Below are 12,255 nucleotides of genomic sequence, written 5' to 3' on the forward strand. Positions count from 1 at the left end.
GAGGGGTAGGAGAAATTGGGCAAGACAAGGTCGGCTCTCAGAGGTAGGGGGTCAAGCCTGGGTAAGAGCGACCAATCCCAGAATCTCGCAAGACTGACAGGACTTTTGGCTGCCAGTCGCATAGCCAGGTGAAGCACAGGGCCAGGAAATGAGGTTTCTCCTGGCCATCTATAGGAAACTGAGATAAGGGACACCTTTTCCTCCTCTTGCCTATAAATTGGCAATTCCCCAACCAAGGTCAGCAACTCATTTTCTTTTGCACCAAGGGTTGGTCCCAATACAAATTGGAAGAGGAAACCTGTTTGCCAGAGGAAACAGTCAATTATAATACTATCCTACAGTTGGACTTGTTTTGCAAACCTGAGGCGAAATGGGGAACTGTCACCTCTGTTCAGTGTTTGGGCCTTAAGAAAAAATTGGGCCATGTGTAGGCAATGCAAGGTCAACCTTGGCTTCCTGGAGCCCTTTGCAAGGTCCAGCAATGAGAAGGGGAAAGAACTAAGGGCCCCCTGGCTGTACCCAAGGCAGACCTAGAGAAGGAGGAAGGGAAGCCCCCCACATCAACCTCCTCCTCCTCAGGTCCTCAATCTATATAACCGATCTATACAACATGCACTTCTGCTCCCTGCTGCCCACCTCATCTGGGCCCTCCCCATAATATAACAGGTGGATTTCCCCTAAAGGAGCTAGAGTGCCAGGAGGAGGGATAAAGGGAGGCACCACTCTGATAAGATTACAAGTACCTTTTTCATTATAAGATATAAGATGGATAAAAGGTGATCTAGGTAAATTTTCTGATGATCCAGATAAGTATATAGAGGCTTTTCAGAATATTACTTCTGTTTTCGAGTTGACCTGGGAAGGTATAATGCTTTTGTTGAATCAGACTCTTAACGAGACAGAGAAGCTTGGGGTTCTGGCAGCGGCTGAGGGATACGGGGATGAGCAACTCATTAATTATCATGGGTCTGGAGGTCCTATAGGGAACTTCCAGTTCCATACTGGAGCTCAGGCAGTCCCATCCCAAGATCCTTATTGGGACTATGACCATCCCATTGGGGAATTCAGTATCATCACCACTTACAAGCTTGTGTCTTGGAGGAATTGAGGAGGTCTAAACTTAAACCTTTCAATTTCGCTAAATTAGCCACTATCCTTGACACAGGATGAAACCCCGGTGGCCTTCCTGGAGAGGTTAAGGGAGGCTCTCCTTAAAGTCTATCTTCCCTGATACCCCTGAGGCAGAGTCAATTCTGAAGGACAAATTTGTCACTCAATCAGCCTGGGATATTCAGAGAAAACTGCAAAAAATGGCTGTTGGCCCAGAAGGGACCCTGGAGGAGGTCTTACAAGCTGACAATTGGGTATATTGCAACCGAAATCAAGAGGAGAATAATGAACAGGAAAGAAGGCTTAAGAAAAAATCTGAAGCCTTAGTTGCAGCCTTATGTACTGTGTCAGACCAGACTTTCTGAGGTCCTGGCACCAAGTGCCACTTACGTGGCCAGGAAACGAGACAGCCCTCAGAGGGAACAATAAAAGTTGAAACCCTATAAGCCATGCCCCTTGTATGGAAACAATCAGTGGAAATCTGAATGCCCTCGGAGACCTCAATCTGTGAGGGCTCCTATGACCAATGCCTCTGAAAGGGACTGACGGGCCAGTGGTTCTTCACGGTGGCTCCCTCAAACCAACTACCTGTCAGAAACCCAGAGCTTCAGGTAACTCTAGAAAGAAAACTAGATGATTTCCTTCCTTCTGCCCTCCTTTCCACTCAAGGCCAACTACCCAAATACGGCATGACAATTAGAGTCACTGGAAAACCTAGGACAATTTTTTTCTCTCAGCCAATGGAGTGGACTGGAGAGACTTGATTTTTTCACATTCTTTTCTGATAATGCCAGAGAGCCCCACTGCCTTGCTAGAAAGAGACATTATGACTAAATTAGGGACAATAAGTGCTACTAACTCCAGGACAGATAAACAGCTGCCTAAATTTATAGTAATCTGGATATTGAAGAGCAGTCTTTCCTTGAGGTAAAATTAAATACACCTCATGGAGCTGTTCCCATGGAAAGTGGATGGCCAAAGAAGAAATTCAGGATTCAGGACCATAAAATAGTTCAGGTGCTTAAATATTCTAACCAGCAATATCACAAGATCCAAATAAGTATGGAAGAGGGAGGAAAAACTATAGTTCAATTGATTTTTTAAAAAAATGACCAGATATGTGAGGGATTTTTTGGATGGCTACAATGTATCTTTCCTTCCTACGGTGTGAACTCCTCCCTAGGAGGCATTGCATTTGGAATATTAATGCTTGTTGGTCTAATATTCTTTTTGTATGTCATTTGTAGAAGCTGCTGCATATGCCAGAAAAATAAGACATCCAAGAAAATTTTGCTGGCCCGGATGTTCCAAACCCCCTCCCATTTTATCAGACCTCTGGATCGACCTCTGAACCTGCCCTGACTGCCATTCATTCCCCTGTCACTGTCCCCCTGAGTCAGGAAGCAGTTAATATTGGTTTTTGCCCCAATTCCTAACGGCAGTGAGGACTCACATGTTCAGAGGGGGGAAATATGATAGGGAAAAAGATAGGAGAAAATAGGCAGAGTGGGAAAGGATAGGACCTGAGGTTCCAGGGTGAGGAAAAACACCTGTTTTGTAACAATGCTGGGAGTGCCTGGCCACAGCAAACCCTCTCAGGGGTAAGGTTCCTCTTAAGAATGTAACAGACCCCACCTACCCCCTCTCAGGTTCCCCTCAGGAATTTGTCAAAAGACCAGACTAAAAATAAGTAGATCATGAAATGTGTGACTCATATGGAACAGTATAGATATAGACCACCCCTCATATAATGGAAACAAGTCAATCAGGAACAGACAGTCCAGCATCTAGAGTTATCAGGCCAATAAAGGTAGGAATGCAGGAGAAAGGATGGGGGGGGTGGGCAACCAGAACTTTATAAAAGGACCCTTGCTGATAGTTTCAGGAATTCACTTTTGAATGTCCCTTCTCTACAAGGAGAGCTTTCCTACTATTCTTACTTTCTAATCTCTTATTCTAATAAAGCTTTGCCTGCTACTCAAAAAAAAAAAAAAAAAAAATGAACATAAGACATGTAAAGAGATTTTTCCAAAGAAGACACACAGATGGCTAACAGACACCTGCAAAAGTGCTCAACATCACTCATCATCAGGGAAATGCTAATCAAAACTACAAGGAGCACCTGACAACTGTCAGAACGGCTCAAATCAACAACACGGGAAACAACCGGTTTGGGCGAGGATGTGAACAAAAAGGAACCCTCTTGCACTGCCGGTGGGAACGCAAACTGGTGCAGCCACTGTGGAAAACAGCATAGAGGTTCCTCAAAAGTTAAAAATCGAACTATGGTATGAATGTATGTATGTGTGTGTGTGTGTGTGTGTGTATAAACACACACACACACACACACACACACACGCATCGGAATATTATTCAGTCATTAAAAAACAAAATCTTGCTATTTGCAAGGACATGGATGGAGCTAGAGAGTATTATGCTAAGCAAAATAAGTCAGTCAGAGAAAGACAAATGCATTATGATTTCACTCATGTGTGGAATTTAAGAAACAAAGCAAGCGAGCAAAAGGGGAAAAAAAGAGACAGGCAAACCAAAAAACAGACTCTTCACTGTACAGAAAAAACTGATGGTTACCAGAGCGGAGATGGGGGGGGTACAGGTGATGGGGATTAAGGAGTGCACTTGTGATGAGCACGTTGTATGGATTTGTTGACTCACTATATTGTGCACCTGAAACGAATATTACGCTATAAGTTAACTGGAAGTCAAAGACAATCTTGGGAAAAAAATTAAAATAAAATCAAATATCTTAGATTCTTAGAGTCAGAGTCCATTTTTTTCAGGTATCTGACTTCATGTTTTAAGTCTCAGGTTCTTTCCTGAGCTGTAAGGTCCCTCTTCTTTTCTCATCTGTCTCATGGGTTTTATTTCTTATGCTACCACCATCAAGATGTTCACATCGGTAGTCAAGATACAGAACATTTCCATTACCACAAAGGTGTCTTGTTTTGTCTTTTATTGTCATGAGCATTTCCCTTCTACCCTCCGGCTCTTCTTAGCCCCTGCCAACAACTAATACATCTTACATTCCTGAGTTATTTATTTATAGGAAGTGAAATTCTAGTATTTCTAACCTTTTGACAGTGGCCTTTTGACTGCTTGGCATAATTCTCTACAGATCTATCCAGGTTGGTGCATAGGTCAATATTTGTTTCTGTTTATTGATTACTTCTATTTCATGATATGGATATGCCACAGCTTGCTTAACCATTCAACCAATGAAGGACATTTGTATGGTTTCTAGTTTGGGATTATCACAAATAAAGCGGCCACAAACGTCCGTGCATGTGTTTTGTATCAACACAGGCTTTTATTTCCCTGGGATACATACCCAGGAAGGCAATTACCAATACCCTTGCAATCCCTCTCTGTCTCTGGAGGGAGTCTCAGCTCCCTGTGAGGTCTCCAATGATACACAGTTTCACCATGTTGCTTCTTGGGCCCCACGCTTGACTGACTTCTTTCCACTTTGCATCCTTTTCTGTTTGTTTTACCTATCACGTCCAGGGTTTTCAGTTGTAATTAGCTGGAATATTAAGGGAAAGAACATCGACTGCATCTTTCCAAAAGCAAAATGCCTTATTGATTTTTTTTTTAAATTTTGTTATAACTACACGCTTCTCTTAGTTTGAGGCATGTTGAGTCTTGTGACCAATTATGTGCCCTCCCAATTCCTGTTTCCTAGTGCATCCTGAGTCTACCAGTCTGGCTTTCCCAAGTCTCCATTTCCCTCAGGAGAAATTAATCATCTGGGATTATTCTGTTTTATTGCTCTCATCCACATTCACAGAGAAGTAGGTGGTGAGTTGGCCTAACAGTAACAATACTGAGTAATTCCTTCCACACTAGATACAACAGAGGCCGCAGGCTGCCAGCAAAGTTCCTGTGGGTCTTCGTGGGCAGCTTTGTATCATCAGTTCAGCTACTTAGCCTTTTGATTTATTTAGAGAAGCAGCACAGACCTGAAGCACTCATGGGAGAGGAATATTGTTTCTATACACATTTACTTCTAGTTCTTAAATCCATTTCTCAAAATGCTGTACTTCCATATATCTGTTTTTTTATATTCATTCTACACATATATATATAGCATAGATATTTCTAGACTTTCCTATAATTTCTGCCTATTGAATCAATATTTTTCTCAACAGAAGATTACCTCATATGTTGGCATCAAACTTCCATTTTTTAAAAGAACTCTGGTCATAAACATTCAAGTATCATGTTGGCTTCTGCACTTACTATTTTTTTTTCAAAGCAGCTAGAGAAATCTCTGACCGTTAAGTCATGGACTGAGTTTCTTAGTAGGGGGCTTTCCATTTTCCTGTGACTTGCCCTTACTCCCCACCTCCCACCTGTACCTGCAGAGCAGGTCAAACATATTTGTGATGGCCTCCTTTGTGGTTTTATATCCCTGTTGCCACAGTCTTTAAACCTTCTGCCACAGCAATACAATGGGCTCCATCTGGAATGATCGTCTTCCACACTGTTCATCTCTGTCTCTGGTCTTCACTCTTTCAGATCTGGGGATCCTAGTAGGATTTTCTGTGATTTTCATTTCTTCTTTTTCCTCATGTCCTCAAACCTTTCCCCATGTCACTTTCATCAGCCTGCCCCTATCTTCAGTCTAAGGTACAGAGGTCCAGGACCCCCACACTCAAGGTCTCCTAGCTAATTTATATTTGCTGAAGCTACTTCACTAAGAAGGCCTAATGAAGTTGCTGCCATGTTGCTAAATTATTTCTGAGATTAGGGCTTTGAAAAATCTCTTTTACACCGATTACTCTAGAAATATCTTGGTAACCTATTTTTAAATATATAAAATGAAAAAAAAAATGTATTATAAAACATAAGGTCTTATGTTGCAGACCTAGCTCTCATAAGGTACAAAATTGAGTATGTATGTATGTATGTATGTATGTATGTATGTATGTATGTATGTATAGAGACAGAGAGTGGGGAGGGGCAGAGAGAGAGGGAGAGAGAATCCCAAGCAGGCTCCCTGCTGTCAGCACAGAACCTGACACAGGGCTGGAACCCATGAACCATGAGATCATGACCCCAGCTGAAACCAAGAGGTGGAAACTCAACGGAGGTGCCCCAATACTGAGCTTTAAAACTGCCTTTAGCGATTGTTTTCAGCCGATTCTATGACAGACGTGACGTGGTCCTGGGTGGAGCTAATTCTCCTATGATGATGTTCACGGTTCGCCTTACTTTAAGAGAAGGTATGAACAAATGAAAATGAAAAATAGGAAATCTGCCTGAAACCCTGACATGCCAGTAGCCAGCAAAGTTTTCTTCGAGGCATATTCTTCTGACTATTCATAATTCAACAGAATTGTACTTAGGCTAGCCACTGCGGGACATTTTTAACGTCAGGGAACAGACTCCAGGACGCCTACTGTGGAAATAACACGTCTTCATGAGCAGCGCACACTATTTTCATTTTGGATTCTCAAGTCGCAAAGGGAGCATCTGCTTATGGAAGTCTGTCACGTGTGTGTAAGGTTTGTCACAAAGAATGCTGGGAAGTCAGAGGAATCTAGCGCAAGGGACAGCAGTATGCAAAAGACATTTTGGGAGACAAAGTGCCATTTTTATACTATATGCTCTTACAATGTCTGATAAGTTCAAACTTTCCAAAGAAGTTCATACTCTTCTATAGAGTTTACATATTAATTTCTATGAGATTCTCATGAGGGGATGGTTTAAATATAATATCATTGATTCAGGCAGCCCCTTAGCAGTGAAAAAATGCCAGTGACCTTTCTTAGCTACCAGTAGGAAGGCACTTAGGTTGGGGGCAACATGGCTTTCCACATCTGATTGAATCGCACAGCATTAAGATCATGATCTTTCCTGCTCTGGGGCAGTGGAAATCAATCGTACAGTCTTTACCATTTAGATTCTACTGCCGTCAAATTCATGTAAGGTTTTCAGCTCGGGTAGATGTCTGTTTGTAGAAACTATCATAATCTCACTGGAAATGTGCCATGGACCAACACAGACTATACCAGGCACGTGCCTCAAGAGATTAAATATATATAAATAAACATACAATATATAAATATTATATATTTAACATATATAATATATAATGTATATAATATCTATTGTATGTTTATTTATATATATTATATATTTTTAATACATACTTTATATATTTATATATATTTTTATATATTATATAAATATATTTATATATAATTTACATATAATTTATATATTATAAACATTATGTATTCACATAGATGTGTGTGTGTGTGTGTGTATATACATATATATATACATATATATATTTATAAATATATATATACATATATGTATATATATAAATATATATATATATATGTATATATATTTACATCCACAGTTGGCATGAAACGATAGCAAAATAAAGAACAATTTAAAAACTTACAAGTATACATGATATGGGAGAAAGAAGGGAAAACATGTAACAGATCAGCCTACTTAAAATGAAACCGACAGGAAACTTTAACCAGGAGAATGAACTGTGCAAGTAGAATTTAAAATTAACTCTGGTAGACAGTAGACCAATCATTCTTTAAATTAAATTAGGATTTTGGCAGTAATGAACAAAAGGCAGGCACCCACTTAGATGTTTTTACACCTCAATTTTCAAGCAAGTTGAGGAGAATGCAGAAAATCTTCAAATCAATAGGATCAATTTCCCTGCCATTTTCTCCCCTGTCAGTGATAGAAGTGTAGATAAGGAGATAAGCCGGATTTTATTAGTTTCCGCAGGCACTGTAAAAATAATCATATGAATACAGAGGGTGCTTTTCTTAAAAGCCATTCACAGCTTTTTATGAAATCATTCTCATGTTGTGCAAGTCAGTTGAATTCTTATCTTTAAGACAAGATATGGCAAATATGTTGCAAATATAACCACTTTGTTTTGATTTAGAACTTCAGTGTCTTCTCTGACCCGCAGTAAAATCCCCCAATCCTGAGCTTTCGAGGGAGTTATTATTTGTAAAATTAATATTGATTAATTACCACTACTATGTGACATGACCTCTAATCCTGAAATTGTAAAAAGATAAATTGGTAAAATGTAAATTGTAGATACCGAGTGTGGATATATATTCTATCAAAGTTTTCTGATTAGCTTTGAGCAGTTGTGATACAGCTGTTTTAGTTTTATGTTTATTTCATGGCTCAGGGACTATATTTACCAAATAGAAATCTATACATCCTAAGGAACTGTCCGCTCATGAAATTTGACAGAATGCAATACTTAGCCCTATAGTGACAAGAATGGTCTTACTAAGCATTACAACAAAGTGTGTGTGTGGGGGGGGGGGGAGACTAAGTGTTACGGGGGGGGGGGGGTGGGGGGGTGGTGGGGGGGAGGCAAGAGTACATTTTTTTATGCAATAAGTGTTTTGATTTGTGTAGAGAATATTTTTTACTGGCACCATTGTTTACTAAGGATAGTTTGATTTTAATGTAACATTTCCCTTAGCAAAGAATATTGCTACATCATAAATCAAGACAAGGTCAGTCTTGCCTGGCAGAAAATTAATCTCATCTTACACAGAAGTCAATAGGAATTGAGGAGATATAATTAATATAATGCTAATTCCTCAGTTTTCTCTGCCTGCCTCTAAATTAATTAAAGTCTTACTGCAACTCTAACAGAGCTCCTGTAATTTTATGATCTCTGAACGGTACAATAAAGGATGAGCTAGACCACAAACGTTGCTTAAAGTTGCTCTCTCCTTGAAACAAGTCTCCAGTTTTATTCTACATGGACCCACAAGCCTGATTCTATTGCCAGAAGGAGGAGAAACATTAGGTTGAACTACATGAAGTTGCTAGTATTCTACCATTTTGCACCTAAGAAAATTGCGTATGTTTTGACCTCATACTGGCTTTAAAAAAATTGTTTTTACAACATTCAGAGGAGACATACAATCAAGGCAAAGTATAATCTCTTTACAAATACTCAGGACCATCGTCGGTGATGAGACTTATGTAAGTTAATAAATTGAATACCTACAAAAAGTAAAACATTTTTCAGGGTTGGAGCTGCTAGGAAAGTGAAAAGGAACATAAATTTTTATGACACGTAATTTTATTTCAATAGGATTTACTCTCATTACATGAAAGGTAGTCTTTTAAGTGAGCAGTCCTAATTACTAATAGTTTTTGCATATTGATTTCTACTTTGGCTTGTCTCTAGACTCATTTCAAGGTATCGGCCATGAGTTTTCTATGAGCCCATGCAGAAAGGGAAACCTTGCATGTGACGTATATTACAGTGTCCTTGCAATAGAATCCCTCAGGAGATAGAACATTTTTCCTACAAGATCTATCGAGGTAATGAACAATTACTTATATAAAATTCAGCAAACGCATGACAAAATGCATTGTGACACTATGAGGAACAGGGTGAACATGGCAAAGAGAAATGCAAAACTGTAAAAGGCAGGTAAACACATGTTAGTAATTTTCACTGGAGCTAGCCTAGGGACATAGAACTGTACTCTGGGTGCAACAAAAATAAAGTATGTGGTATTCATCTATTCATTATCAAAGCTATTCATTTATTTATTTATTCCATACATATTTGCCGAAGGATTCATACAATATAAGAACTATTCTAAGGGCTGGGACACCTTCTCTTACGGAATAGACACTCAGTTGGTACTAGAGGATTACCTCTAAGCTCCGTGTTTGAGAATAAGATACAATATCCTCATACACAATGTAGTTATAGGACAACAAAGAAATATCTAGCAACTTCTTTCCTGCTCCACTATAATGTCCTTAGTACAAGACCCTATCATCTCTTACACAGGCTACTGCAGCCATATCCTAATACCTTCTTACAGTCTTCCCAAAACTGCACAAATATATTTGAAAAATATAAGCCACATATTTTCCCTGCTCAGCTCAAAACGCTGACCTTTTTTTTTATGTCCTACAGTTAAAAATTTTCACCATGGCTTACAATGGGTCACCCTTGCCTTGCCTTGGACCTAATTCTTATCAATCTCTTCTTGACAAATTATCTATTACTCCAGATGCCTTATTGTTCCTTAAACATGACAAACATGTTCCTACCTCAGGATCTTTGCCCCTATTCCTCCTTCTGCCTAGAATACTCTGTCTCCAGGTATACCCAAGACTCAGACCCTCGCTTCCTGTTGGACTTGACTCAGAAATACTTTTATTAGACAAGGCTTTCCTAATTCTTTATATAAAATAGCCCTGGTCCCAGTTACGCACCACCTCACCCACATTACTAAATGTTGCTCTATGCTTAAAACAAACTTGAACACCACTACTTGTGTTTTTCAACTTGGAGTTGTATAAAGAAGACAATTAAATTCAATATTAATGTATGCAACCCATATTACGAATGCACTCTGATGTTGATGTTTAGTTTCTCTCTAGGGGTCTGGTGAGATTCTTTATTCAGCATGAAAAAGAAACCATCACTTTGCCTCTTGCTTCTGGATGCCTTTTTATCCAAGTTCACCCAATCCCCCTTCTGTTCCACAAGACCATCCTGTTCCTTACATTGCAAATTTTGTATTTTTTGGTTGTTTTTGGTCACCTACTACTATTAGCAGAATATTCTTAATTTTTCCTCTGCATCTATTTGAAGTTCCCTTTGAGTACAGTATGTATCAATTTATTTCTGTTGCAGTATGCTTTTCCAATAAATTATGCAAAATTCTCCCGGTTTCTATTCAACAAGAAACATGTGTTACATATCAGACACTGCCCAAATATTGTAGACGTCTAGAATAATCCACACAGACTGCACTCAAGTAAATAAAAACTAAGCTTCACCTCCTCAAAGAAGAAGCGTAAAGAATGTGTGGACATATTTTAAAACTACGACACAAATAAACATTTAAAGGAATGGATGATAGGGACACCTGGGTGGCTCAGTCGGTTGAGCATCTTTTTATTTTTAAATGTTTATTTATTTTGAGAGACAGAGAGGGGAGGGGCAGAAAGAGAATCCCAACCAGGCTCAGCACAGAGCCCCATATGGGGCTTAATCTCAAGAACACGAGATCATCACCTGAGTCGAAATCAAGAGCCAGACTCAACCAACTGAGCCACCCAGGAGCCCCGAGCAACCAACTCTTGATTTCAGCTCAGGTCATGGCCCCAGGGATAATGGGATTGAGTCCTGCATTGGCTCTGTGCTAGGCATGGAACCTGCTTGGGATTCTCTCTCTCTCCTCCTTCCTCTCTCCCCCACTCATATGCTTTCTTTCTCTAAAATTTAAAAAAAAAAAAGTAAATTAAAAAAATAAAGCATGGATGATCTTCACATCAAGTATGGGGGCTCTTCTCTGGCCATAAATAAAGTGAGAACTGAAAACAGACAGGTGAAGGAGCTGTCTTGGGGCATTTGTCTGTTAAAAAAGAAAAACAGGGGCACCTGGGTAGCTCAGTTGGTTGAGCGTCTGACTTCGGCTCATGTCATGATCTCCCGGTCCGTGAGTTCGAGCGCTGCGTCCGGCTCTGTGCTGACAGCTCAGCCTGGAGCCCGCTTTGGATTCTGTGCCTCCCTCTCTCTCTCTCTCTCTTTCTGCCCCTGCCCTGCTCATGTTCTATCAATCTCTGTATCTCAAAAATGAATAAACGTTAAAAAAAAAAAACCCACAAAAAAACAAACAAAAAAAAACCCCACAAAACAAGAACAAAACAAACAAAAAACCTAAAGAATCATTATGGAATATACCTGTAAACTCATTTCCCAGTCTCTTTTGTAATAACCTTGATCATGACGATCCTGACCAATAAAATATGAATGAAAGCATTTAGTATGTTTCCCATGGCAATATGAATACTTACCCGTTATGTCCTCTTCCCTTCTTTCCTTCTTCTGTGTGACTGATAGCAGAAAGTTCCAAAATACCAGTCACATGATCAAAAAGGTTTAGATTCCAAAGTTACCATTTGGAGAATTTCCCAGGAACCTAACTAGCACTAGACTTTCTCTTAGTGGAAAAAAAAAATATTTTTATGATGTCAGGGCCCTAACATCTCAGGGTCTGTCAGTTCCAACAGACTATCTTGTTCACTCCAAAGAACCCAGACACTTGTACTTTGAAGTGGTGTTTTCTTCTC

The sequence above is a fragment of the Panthera onca genome, chromosome A2 (assembly GCF_046562875.1).
Source record: "Panthera onca isolate mPanOnc1 chromosome A2, mPanOnc1 haplotype 2, whole genome shotgun sequence".
NCBI lineage: Eukaryota > Metazoa > Chordata > Mammalia > Carnivora > Felidae > Panthera > Panthera onca.